We start from the raw sequence: 10,277 nt of genomic DNA on the forward strand, positions 1-10,277 counted from the left end.
TGTGTTATATTCTGAGGGGCCCTAGTCTTTTGTAAACCCCCTTCCCGAAAATAAGCCACTTGTGCAGACTGTTACTGTTCTCCGAGTTCTTATTTCCAACTAACCTTCCAGAATGTCCTCTTCCTAGGCCCCTGTGATGTGGACCTAGCCCCATGGGAGGAGGTAGAGGGTGGCAGCGCGCCCTCAGACCTCCAATTGTCCACCTATCCTCATGATGAAGATCATTTCCAATATTGAACCAATGACCATCCAACTATGCAACTGGGTGGCAGGGCAAAAGCAGAAACCAGAGATCCATGGCTAACAACGAGGACCTCCTGGTTGAGTTGACCCACCTAAGAATCCTATAGAATGCTATGAGGCAATAACTTAGAGCCCCATGATCTTCACTGGCCATTTTGTTCTCTGCCATCATGCCTCTGAATTGTTAACAAGTCACCCCCATTCCAGCATACATTAAAATACATACATTGCCATACAGTCACCCCCATTCCAGCATACTATTTCAGCTGGCACCCAAGACAGTAACACCCTGCAACTCACGCTCTTTTCTGGCTTTCTCTTTCTCCCTGAGCACTACCAAAGTGTCTTGGGCTGCTTCACTCTCTTTCTCTCTCCTAGAAAGTAAGGCAGGTTGGCTGCCTTGCCCAGTTCCCTTCATGGCTACTACCTCCTTTGAATGTTAAGAACTTGCTTCATAGCCCTCTCTCCACCAGTGAGATGTGCCTTTTTCTAAGGAGATCTGCTCCTGTGACCCCCTGCAACGCAATGCTCTCAAGCTGCACTAAATAGAAATAGAACAGTATCTTTGGTCCATGGTGCAGCCATTTCAAGGACCCTCCAAAATCCCACTGTCTTTGTCTTGTGCACATTCAAATGGACTGCACGCTGAACTTGTCTATTTCTTCTGTGTTTGTGAGTCCTGGGTGCAAATCTCTGCATATATTAAAATTGCATTAATTCAAATTTTTTCCCCATAGGAATCAACGTAACTAGTATAGTTAGGGGGAAAGTCATCGTACACTCATGCCGATGACTTGTGACTTCTTGCCCCAGATGGCATCGGCAGAGAGTTGAGGTGGAGAACCACTAGGAGTGGGAATAGCTACTGATGAAATGGCTGAGTAGCTACTTTCTCAATGGTTGAGAAAGCAATGATGAAAACAAAGATTCTGGTAAAGAAACGGAGTAAGTGGTAAGCACCAGTTCTCTGAGCTCCTTTTCTTTTTTAAATCTTCCTTTAGAGACTCCTTTATATATTTGCGCCTGCAGTCTGCTGTACTGTCCAAACTTTCAAGGACAGTAAGAAATGAGGGTGCTTCCGCGTCTCTCCCCTTCTCCACTGACTTTTGCTTCTAAGCCCTTGTGGGGAGAAGGCTCCCCGCCTTTGAAGTCATGTGCCAGATTCCTGGAAAGGAAGTGGTTAAAGCAGCAACAGATCACAGTGAAATAAACTAGATTAGACTGGGGGGGGGGAGATGTGGATGGTGTCAGTCACGCACCATGGTTGCCTCTGCACTGAGCCCTATGGGAGTAAGGCCTTTGTTATCAGACTGACCTGATAGTGCCCCCCCCAGCTCAGAAGTGAACAACAGCTTCACTGCTGCGGCTCTTGCTGGCTCTTCTTTGTATACCTTTAGTGCAACTGTCCCGTCCCCCCATACACAGGAAGCTGCCAGCCTCTAACAGGGTTGCTCATTAACAATGAATTAGCAGCTCATATTATTTCAAAAATTGCCAGTGTAAATTAGATTTTTGGTATTAATTTGCAAATTGCACCATTTTGAAAATGTGTGCCCCAAGACCATGTTCAAGAGGTGCCTGTCATTGCACTTTTGCTCAGCACTTCCTGTATAGAATTAATAGACGCCTGTTGATAATTCCATGGAGTTTGGCTGCTTGATCTCCTTTTCTCATCTCTCATCCGTTCAGCTTGTGGGCGTGGAGTGCTAAGGGCTGGGAAAGAGGATGGATCACTGGGGAATTCTGCAGTTGGCTCCATATTCTGCAGCCCCATCTCCACATTTAACACCAGGAGAGCAAACAGAGCTACTCTGCTCTTTGTTTGCTGACCTCAACTACCCTCTGAGACTCTGTAGGGAAAAGCTGGAGAGAGGCTCAGTCAGTCATTGAGGCATATTTTGCAAGTCAGCTACAGTAGCCCTGAGAATGAGGCCATGGACTGGCTTCCAGGATGTGGTTTTGCCACACCATGTACAATTTAGCAGACATTGTGATGCTTGGTGGAAGGAAGAGCTGTCCTCACAGAAAGAGAGAAGACCTTATGTTCCTGCTGTGCAGGAAAGAGTTGAGCAACTGAGGGGCAGCTACTCATCTCTGCGCAACTTGAAGGGTGAAATACCATGCATATGATTTTGCATTGATTGTGAGCTTAAGAGCAATATGCTTAGACATGTATCAGTAGTGAAAGATTCTTTCAGTGTTGCTTTGTTCTCCCATCTGAGTCTCATTAAGCACATTGCATTTCCCTCCCTGTTTTTAAAGTTCGGTTTGCACAAGCTGGCCTTAGCGGATTATGCTTTATGATCCAGATTGCTGACCTTATCAATTTTCCAACTGCTTTGGATGAGGCAAGCCAAATCTTTGACTGGAGTGAAGATCTTCCAATTTTTGTATGCTGTTGTCTTCCTGTTAATAAGAGTCAATTCTGTTATACTGCACAGTGCCTTGATAGTCTGGCAAACATGGTATGAAGGGCGCATGTGCATGTTGAATGATCATGCTGCTGCTCTTTCGGCTGGGAAAGAAACATGAAATTTAAAGGCCCTGCATCAAGTTCCCAGTTGTATTGTGACACTATATCAATGTCTACTGCTCCTTTGAGAGCTCACCCCAGAAGGCCTCATGGTAAAAGAGGTCATGCAAGAAAGCTGGGGAAATGTGTTCATTTTTGTAATAGAAAAGTGATGTGAGTGGTTGAGTCTGTCTGATTTTCTCTTGAGACTGAAAAGTGCTGGAACACATGGACTAGGAACTACAAAATTGTGCTCACATACGTTCTACTTGTCTAAAGTGGGCAAGCATTTGTAGCGTCTTAGATTAGAACTCTGAAATCCACCAACCAGACCCAAATAGACAATAGTGCTTTAGGAGGAGCATACAACAATGGTGTACCTGAGGGGGGGCAAGGGGGTCAAATGCTCCAGGTGCCAGGTGGGGGGGCATTGCACCACCATCCACCCCCATCCCACGGTACCCCCCCCCACACCACCCAGGGGCTTTTGCCCAGAGGTGTTCTGAGGGCTGGGGAAGCAGCACACTGCCTCCCTGGTCTTCCAAAAGCTTTGTAAAGGCCTTGGAGGGCTGAGAAAAATCACTTCTGGTTTCACGAAGGAAACCAGTGACTTTTTAAACCCTCAGAAAGCTTTCTGAGGGTATTAAAACGTGGTTTCTGTGAAACCAGAAGTGATTTTTTTTTTTTTTGGCCTTCCAAGGCCTTTACAAGGCCTTCAGAGGGTTGGGGAGGCAGCAGCCTGCAGTCCTGGCTCCGGGTGCTACCAAGGCCAGGATCACCACTGGCAGATAGGGGGGCAGACAGAAGGCTTGTCTGTTGTTTTGTTCTAGCTTTGCTATATCTTTCTTAGATAGTTCATGACCAAAAACTGCAGCATATTGTGGAATTATTTTGGAGAGCTCATTCTTTAATATTGGAGTTTTATTCTGAAGCCAGCCTCCCTCTTCGGACAGAGAACATGTGTAGTTCAGAGCCAGACCAAGACTTCCTGGCACCTGAAGCAGCATGTCAAATGCTGTGCCAGCTTCTGCCCCTCCCATTCTTTAATGCTCTAGCTCAGCTCTCATTTAATGCTCTAGCTCAGCTCCCATTCTTTAATGCTCTAGCTCTCCTCCCCTCCACATTTCCTCTTCCTCTCTGGCCCCCTCTTCTTTTTCCAAGCCAAGTAATGGAAGGAGAAGGAAAAACAGGGGAGGCAAGTCAGCAGACAAAGATGGGCGCCTCCCCCAAACTGCTGCTGGGGGTGACCACTTCAGTTGGCCTCATGGCAAGGCCGGGCCTGTGTGTAGCGGCTACAGCTGGGGAGCACAGCAGAGACACACATGCTTCCTTCTAGAGTTAACAGATGTAATGTTTATATGAACATTCTTGCTGGCTTTGTTCCAGCCCAAGCATTTTATATATTATCTTGGGGGATATTATGTGCAAAAGGTTGGAATTCATCAGCATGTTGAATGGGCCAAAACTTGATTTTTCATGAAGGAAGGAGTATGTTCACAGCTCGGCTTTTAAAATGCGGTTGAACGTGTGCCAAGTGAATAGATACGAAGGCAAGACCAAGAAATGAACAGTCGCCCCCGTTCCTCTGCATCATTTGAAGCCGTTCTCTTTTGCTGCAGATGTTCCACGTCGCAAGTGGATAAATGTTTAGGGTTGAATTTTTGTTTGAAACCGATTGTTGATAGTCTCCCGAGACAGCTTGTGACAAACTGTATAATAAAAATGTTAAAAATAGCAGAGCTGGTCCCAGCAAAAGCACAAGTTCCCACAATTCAGAATGCTGGGAAAGTTGCTGAACTCTCTTTTGACAGAATGTGCTGGATCTCTGCTTTTGCACCTTTCCTCTGATCCTAAGTTCCTTGTTTACATCCACTTATTTTTCTGCCCTCTCCAAATACTGTCCGTTTCAACTCCTTGAAAGAGTATAGCGAAAGAGCTTGTAGTCTTAGGCAACGCTTTTAAATCCTATACAGGCTAGGAAATATTTGTTGCATGATGCTTCACAGAAGCCAGACTTTATAGTTGGATAGCCAAATTTTTCGCAAGTAGTTCTCTTAGAAGTAAATCATATCTAGGAAACTGAGGCTGAAATCCACATTTGCACATTTACGTGGGAGTGAGCACCATTGGCTATAATGGTATTTACTTCTCAATGACATGCATTGGGCTCTGAAGTTGCTATCAACTAATTCAGTGGTTCCCAAACTTTTTAGAACTAGGACCCACACTCTACTGGGACCCAACTAGGTTTACCAGACTTTTAAAAAAGGAGATATAGAAAGAAATAATATTTATTTATTTGTAAGTAAAATGACTAGGAAAAACCCTCAAAACTTTTTATTATTGTTATTAACAGTATTTATATACCGCTTTTCAACTAAAAGTTCACAAAGCGGTTTACAGCGAAAATCAAACAAACAGCTAATGGCTCCCTGTCCCAAAAGGGCTCACAATCTAAAAAGATGCAGAAAGAACACCAGCAAACAGCCACTAGAACAGACAGTGCTGGGGTGAGGTGGGCCAGTTACTCTCCCCCTGCTAAAAAGAGGAGCACCCACTTGAAAAAAGTGCCTCTTACCCAATTAGCAGGGTTAATTCACACATTCACACATGCTTGCAAACTATAGAGGCTCAGCTACTTGCAGGGCAGTTAGCAGCTACAGTATCTGATTTCTGAATAGTCTCAGGGCTTGAGGCAATTAGTTATCTGATCTTTCTATCACTGTTTGGTGACCCACCAAAAATCAGGTCGCAGCTCACTGTTGGGTCCTGACCCACAGTTTGGGAATGACAGAATTGATTGCTTATATAGAAGTAGCCCCATTGTTTTCAAGAGGACTGCCCCAGAATTAACATCCCAATCCTAACCAGTGCTGGTGCAGTGGGGCTGAATGTCCTATGCTGAATCCTGCACTGAAATTGGGCCATCTGGAGGTCTCATCAGGGTAAGGGAAAAAATGTTCCCTTGGCCCAGTGGGACTACTTGGATCTGTGCCTCCTAAATCACTGGCTCAAGGCTGAGAAGCCCCAGATAGAGATTTCAGGACTGGGCTGGGGGTTAGGATACGGTGGAGGCTTGCTCCGAAATCCCCACCCCTGCCAGGCCTGAACTGCTCCTCCCAGTCCTCCTTGCCCTGAAACAACCCTCCCCACCTCCATTCCACCCTCCCCTCCCTAAAAGGAGGGAGTCACACATTCCTCAGCAAGTTTGAAATGACTCCATTCTTTCAAATAAATGTGGACTCCTCTGTACACAAAGATCTTGTCCCATGTGTGCAACAGCCCACATGCAGAGGTTTGCATCAGAGTCGCAGACCACATATAAACAATGGTGCAAGTCAACTTCTTTATTGGATTGGCCTATTCAATGTTGGGCTTCCATCCTGTTCAGCCTCCTGCAACAGCACAAAACATTAGCAAAAGTGCCCTGTTAGCCTAGGAAGGGGACTGCTGGCATACGATGAGAGTGAACTGAGCAATGAAGGTGAACAAGTGAACAGCATTCCTGGTACTATATACAAATGCAGTCAGCAGCTCTACATTTCAGTAGAGGCATTTGTTACTAGGCAAATGACAAATGGCCAACTAGTCTTGTAAGATTAAAGCTTCAAGAGAGCATTTTACAAAGGGAAAAGTCCTACTCTGGAGTGGGGCTTCTTCATTCTTTCTGCCTCCCCACAGCACTGTCCTGTGGCACATTCTCCACTTTAACACAAACCATCTCCTCTGGATGTATGGGCTTCCAGTTGATGGTTCAAAATTACTGAATGTTCAGCCAAGATCTGATTTCCTTTTATAAGATGTCCATGAAATGGTCCAAAAGCATTCCTCTTGTGTAATCTGAGCCGTTTTGTTTTACACCACCGCCACTCCACAGGGTAAGTCCTGCCTACAAAGCACTGGCTTTCAGTGTTGGACTGTAGTCGCAGTGCTTTGACCAGGAATTTATTTTCTCAAAGTTCTGCACTGCATAGCAGGCCTGGATCAAATAACAGACCATGAACTGTGTGTTCGGTTGCCACTTCAAAAATCGAGCCCATACTAGAGCTTTCTGCACCATCTGTTCAGACACGAATAGTGCCAAAATAGTATGACAGAGAAGCAGTGCAAACTTCTCCCATCTACCGCTCAACCTGGTTTGTCTAGATCAGTGGTTCCCAATCTTTAGGAGCCCATGGACCACTGAGGCAAAAAGTGGAATTACCATGGACCACAAGCGGTGCTGGCTGCTGCTGTGGGCAGTCCATTCTCTGCCCTCTCTGGTGGTCCACGGAAGTGCTTGCTTGGTGAGATGCTGGAAATAACACAGGTCTACAAAATTGAGCGTCAGAAACGTTTCCCCCCAACTTTATGGTGGTTTGATATGAATTTGGGGTGCCAATTCCAAAAATGGCATCTGTCTAGTTTTGGAGATATAGTATATCCTCATTAGTTAATGGTTCAAGCAGCTTCCTCATGAGGAAGCCATGGTGTAGGCTTCCTCATGAGGAAGCTGCTTGAACCATTCACTGAAGAATCTATGCTGTGTCTCCAAAACTAGTCGTGATAGGGCAAAAAGGACACTGTTTTTGGAATCAGCACCCCAAATATACTCAGGAATTGGTGTAACGTTTAAGGACGTAAAATGTGTGTTGGCCTGTGTAATCAAAGGCTATCTTCTTTTTCCCCCTGAGACCTCATGGACCACTTATCAGGGTCTCACCGGCCACCTGTTGGAAACCACTGGTCTAAATTGAAGACCATCGTGTCTACACCTAAACAGAAAGTAGGGAAAAGGAACTTCAAGGACAAGGTACCAACCAGCACACAAAGTTCTGCGCAGTCATGTTCCACAGCCTATTCCCTGCCATTCAAGCAAACTAAGGAAGATCATGGAAAAATTTTGTGCACAGGAAATGTTAAATTGGGCTTGACTGCATTTAGGATTGCGGTTGAAGAGAGCAAAATCTGAATTTCTCCAAGGTTAGGGAAAACACTAAAATCATGAAAGCAATTAATTCTACATATAGCCCTGTAAACTACTCATTCTTGTTTTTTTCCCGCTGTAACTGAAGGTATTTTACTTTGTTTTCAGACATTGATCTAATTAAAGACATTGCCGTCAAATCTGTTTTGAGTTGTCTACACCCCTGAACTATTTATGCAAGGCAGAAATAGAAGATGTTAGGAATGTGTAAATCCTGGCATGTCTCCAAATTTCATTTTTTCAGAGAGTCTTGATATTTTTGTTGTTTCCAAGTGACTGTGTATTTGTCATGCTGCCTGTTAGTCCGTACACATTGTGTATGGTTTTTCTCCTGCATAACCTTGTGCAATGTTGCCTCCAGCATTTATACCTCCTAGACATCCATTTCATGGCATGATTTTACATATTTTTAAATTGCAGCCCTCACTGGCCTTGCCTACACAACATTACTCTTTAAAAAGTGCCAAAATTTAGAAAGTAATAAAAATAGTGCCATCATTCTAGGGCTAAGTGATGTAATGCAGCAAGGTGAATACCAAAACTGTACTTAGCATTTATATAGCACTTTTTGAGGTTTCAAAACACTTGGCATGTATGATCCTTACAATAACACCAGAAGGTAAGAAAGAATAATGTCAGAGCAGCAGGGGAGGATAGCCCTTGCTTTCCCGATAACAGAGTGGCACGGGAGTGTAGGGAGACAGCACAAGAAGCAGGCAATCCCAAACAGAGCCAAAGGAGCAGACACCGGCTTGTTTGTTGCAGAAGCAGGTATTGGTCAAGGAGCAGGCAGAAGAGTAGTCAGTCAAACGGTCCAGAAGTCAGGGATACAGAGAGGCACAGTCATGATAAGCACAGTCCAAGTCACAGAACAAACCAGCAGCGCGGCACGCAGAAACTCCACCACAGCAACCCACATTTGGTGTCTGCTCTTGCCCCCGTATATACCAAGGCCAGCCAATCAGAGTAGGGCGACCTCATAGTCACAAGACAGTCTTGTGACCCACTCTGATTGGCTGTCCAGTGGTGCATTGCTCCTTTCCTCCATAGCCTATGTGACTCAGCACTCATCTGTCCCCAAGTCACATGACTCCCACCTGCAACAGGTGCAGCTGATTGCATCAGCTGTGCTGCTTCCTTCACACCAGGCCCAGGACATCAAAGCCCCTCCTGCCACATCCTGGCTTACAACAATTCAGGGCCTGGGATAAGAACATAAGAACATAAGAACAGCCCCACTGGATCAGGCCATAGGCCCATCTAGTCCAGCTTCCTGTATCTCACAGCGGCCCACCAAATGCCCCAGGGAGCACACCAGATAACAAGAGACCTCATCCTGGTGCTCTCCCCTACATCTGGCATTCTGACTTAACCCATTCCTAAAATCAGGAGGTTGCGCATACACATCATGGCTTGTACCCCATAATGGATTTTTCCTCCAGAAACTCGTCCAATCCCCTTTTAAAGGCGTCTAGGCCAAAAGCCTGACAAACAATTACCTTTATATTGCACTTGGAGAGCTCAGGCTGAGAGGCTGGCCTAAGGTCACCTCATGCATTCCTGGCACAGGCAAGATTTGGACCAGGGACATCCCAAGCTGCAGCTCATTCTCTTAGCCACGACATCACATCAGCTCACTAAACAAAATCCTGTATCATGACAAGTTGAAGTCTGCAATCTGGATAAATGATACAAGTTTTCCATGTTTGCTCAGAGCTGCTTATTGGGCATGATTAGGGTTGTAGTTTTTTGGGGGGTAATATTTTTCCCCAAACTTTCTTGATTAAAATAGCAAACTGTGGTGTTATGTGTTTTCATTCCACGTGTGCATTCTAATAAATTATGATTATAAATTATGATCACTTTTAGAATGTACTAGGTTGGTGATACAGGTGATGTAATGTCAGCAGCTGCAGCTGCATTGTTATTTCTAACCGGAAAAGTAATTATTTTAATTTCTGGAAAATATCTAAAACACCAAAATGCAGTGTTTGGGTGTTTTTATTTGGGTAGTTCAACACCAAAAAGGCAATGTTTTGTGTTTTTATGTGCTTTTAAGAATGACAACAACAAAAAACCCTTGGCATGATTTATCATCCTTCCCTGTGCATGTTTACTCAGAAGAAGGTCTCACTGTACTTAGTTGGGTGTACTCTCAGATAAGTGTGTCCATGTTTGCAGCTTTGCAGCACAAGCCCATACATGATTACTCAGAACTCCCATTTTGCTCAATAGAGCTTACTCCTAAGTAAACGTGCTTAGGATTGCAGCCTTATTCTACTAATAATGGCAAGTGCTATGATCTGAGGCTTGACCTCTTGACTACTGGAAATCACATTGTGTCTCCATTTGACTTCTGAATGCATTCACAACATGTGCTCAAGTTTATCTCCTTCCAGACTTCCCATACCATTCTGTTCTGCAGAGACTACAGTCATATCCACAGTTTCATGAGGGTAAGCTGCACTGAGCACTGTGGAATTTACCTTCTGAGAAAACATGCATAAGACTGGGCTCCAAGATGGCATATCTAAGACGGTTACTTGAAAACAAATC

This window comes from Tiliqua scincoides, chromosome 1 (genome assembly GCF_035046505.1).
Source record: "Tiliqua scincoides isolate rTilSci1 chromosome 1, rTilSci1.hap2, whole genome shotgun sequence".
Taxonomy (NCBI): Eukaryota; Metazoa; Chordata; class Lepidosauria; order Squamata; family Scincidae; genus Tiliqua; species Tiliqua scincoides.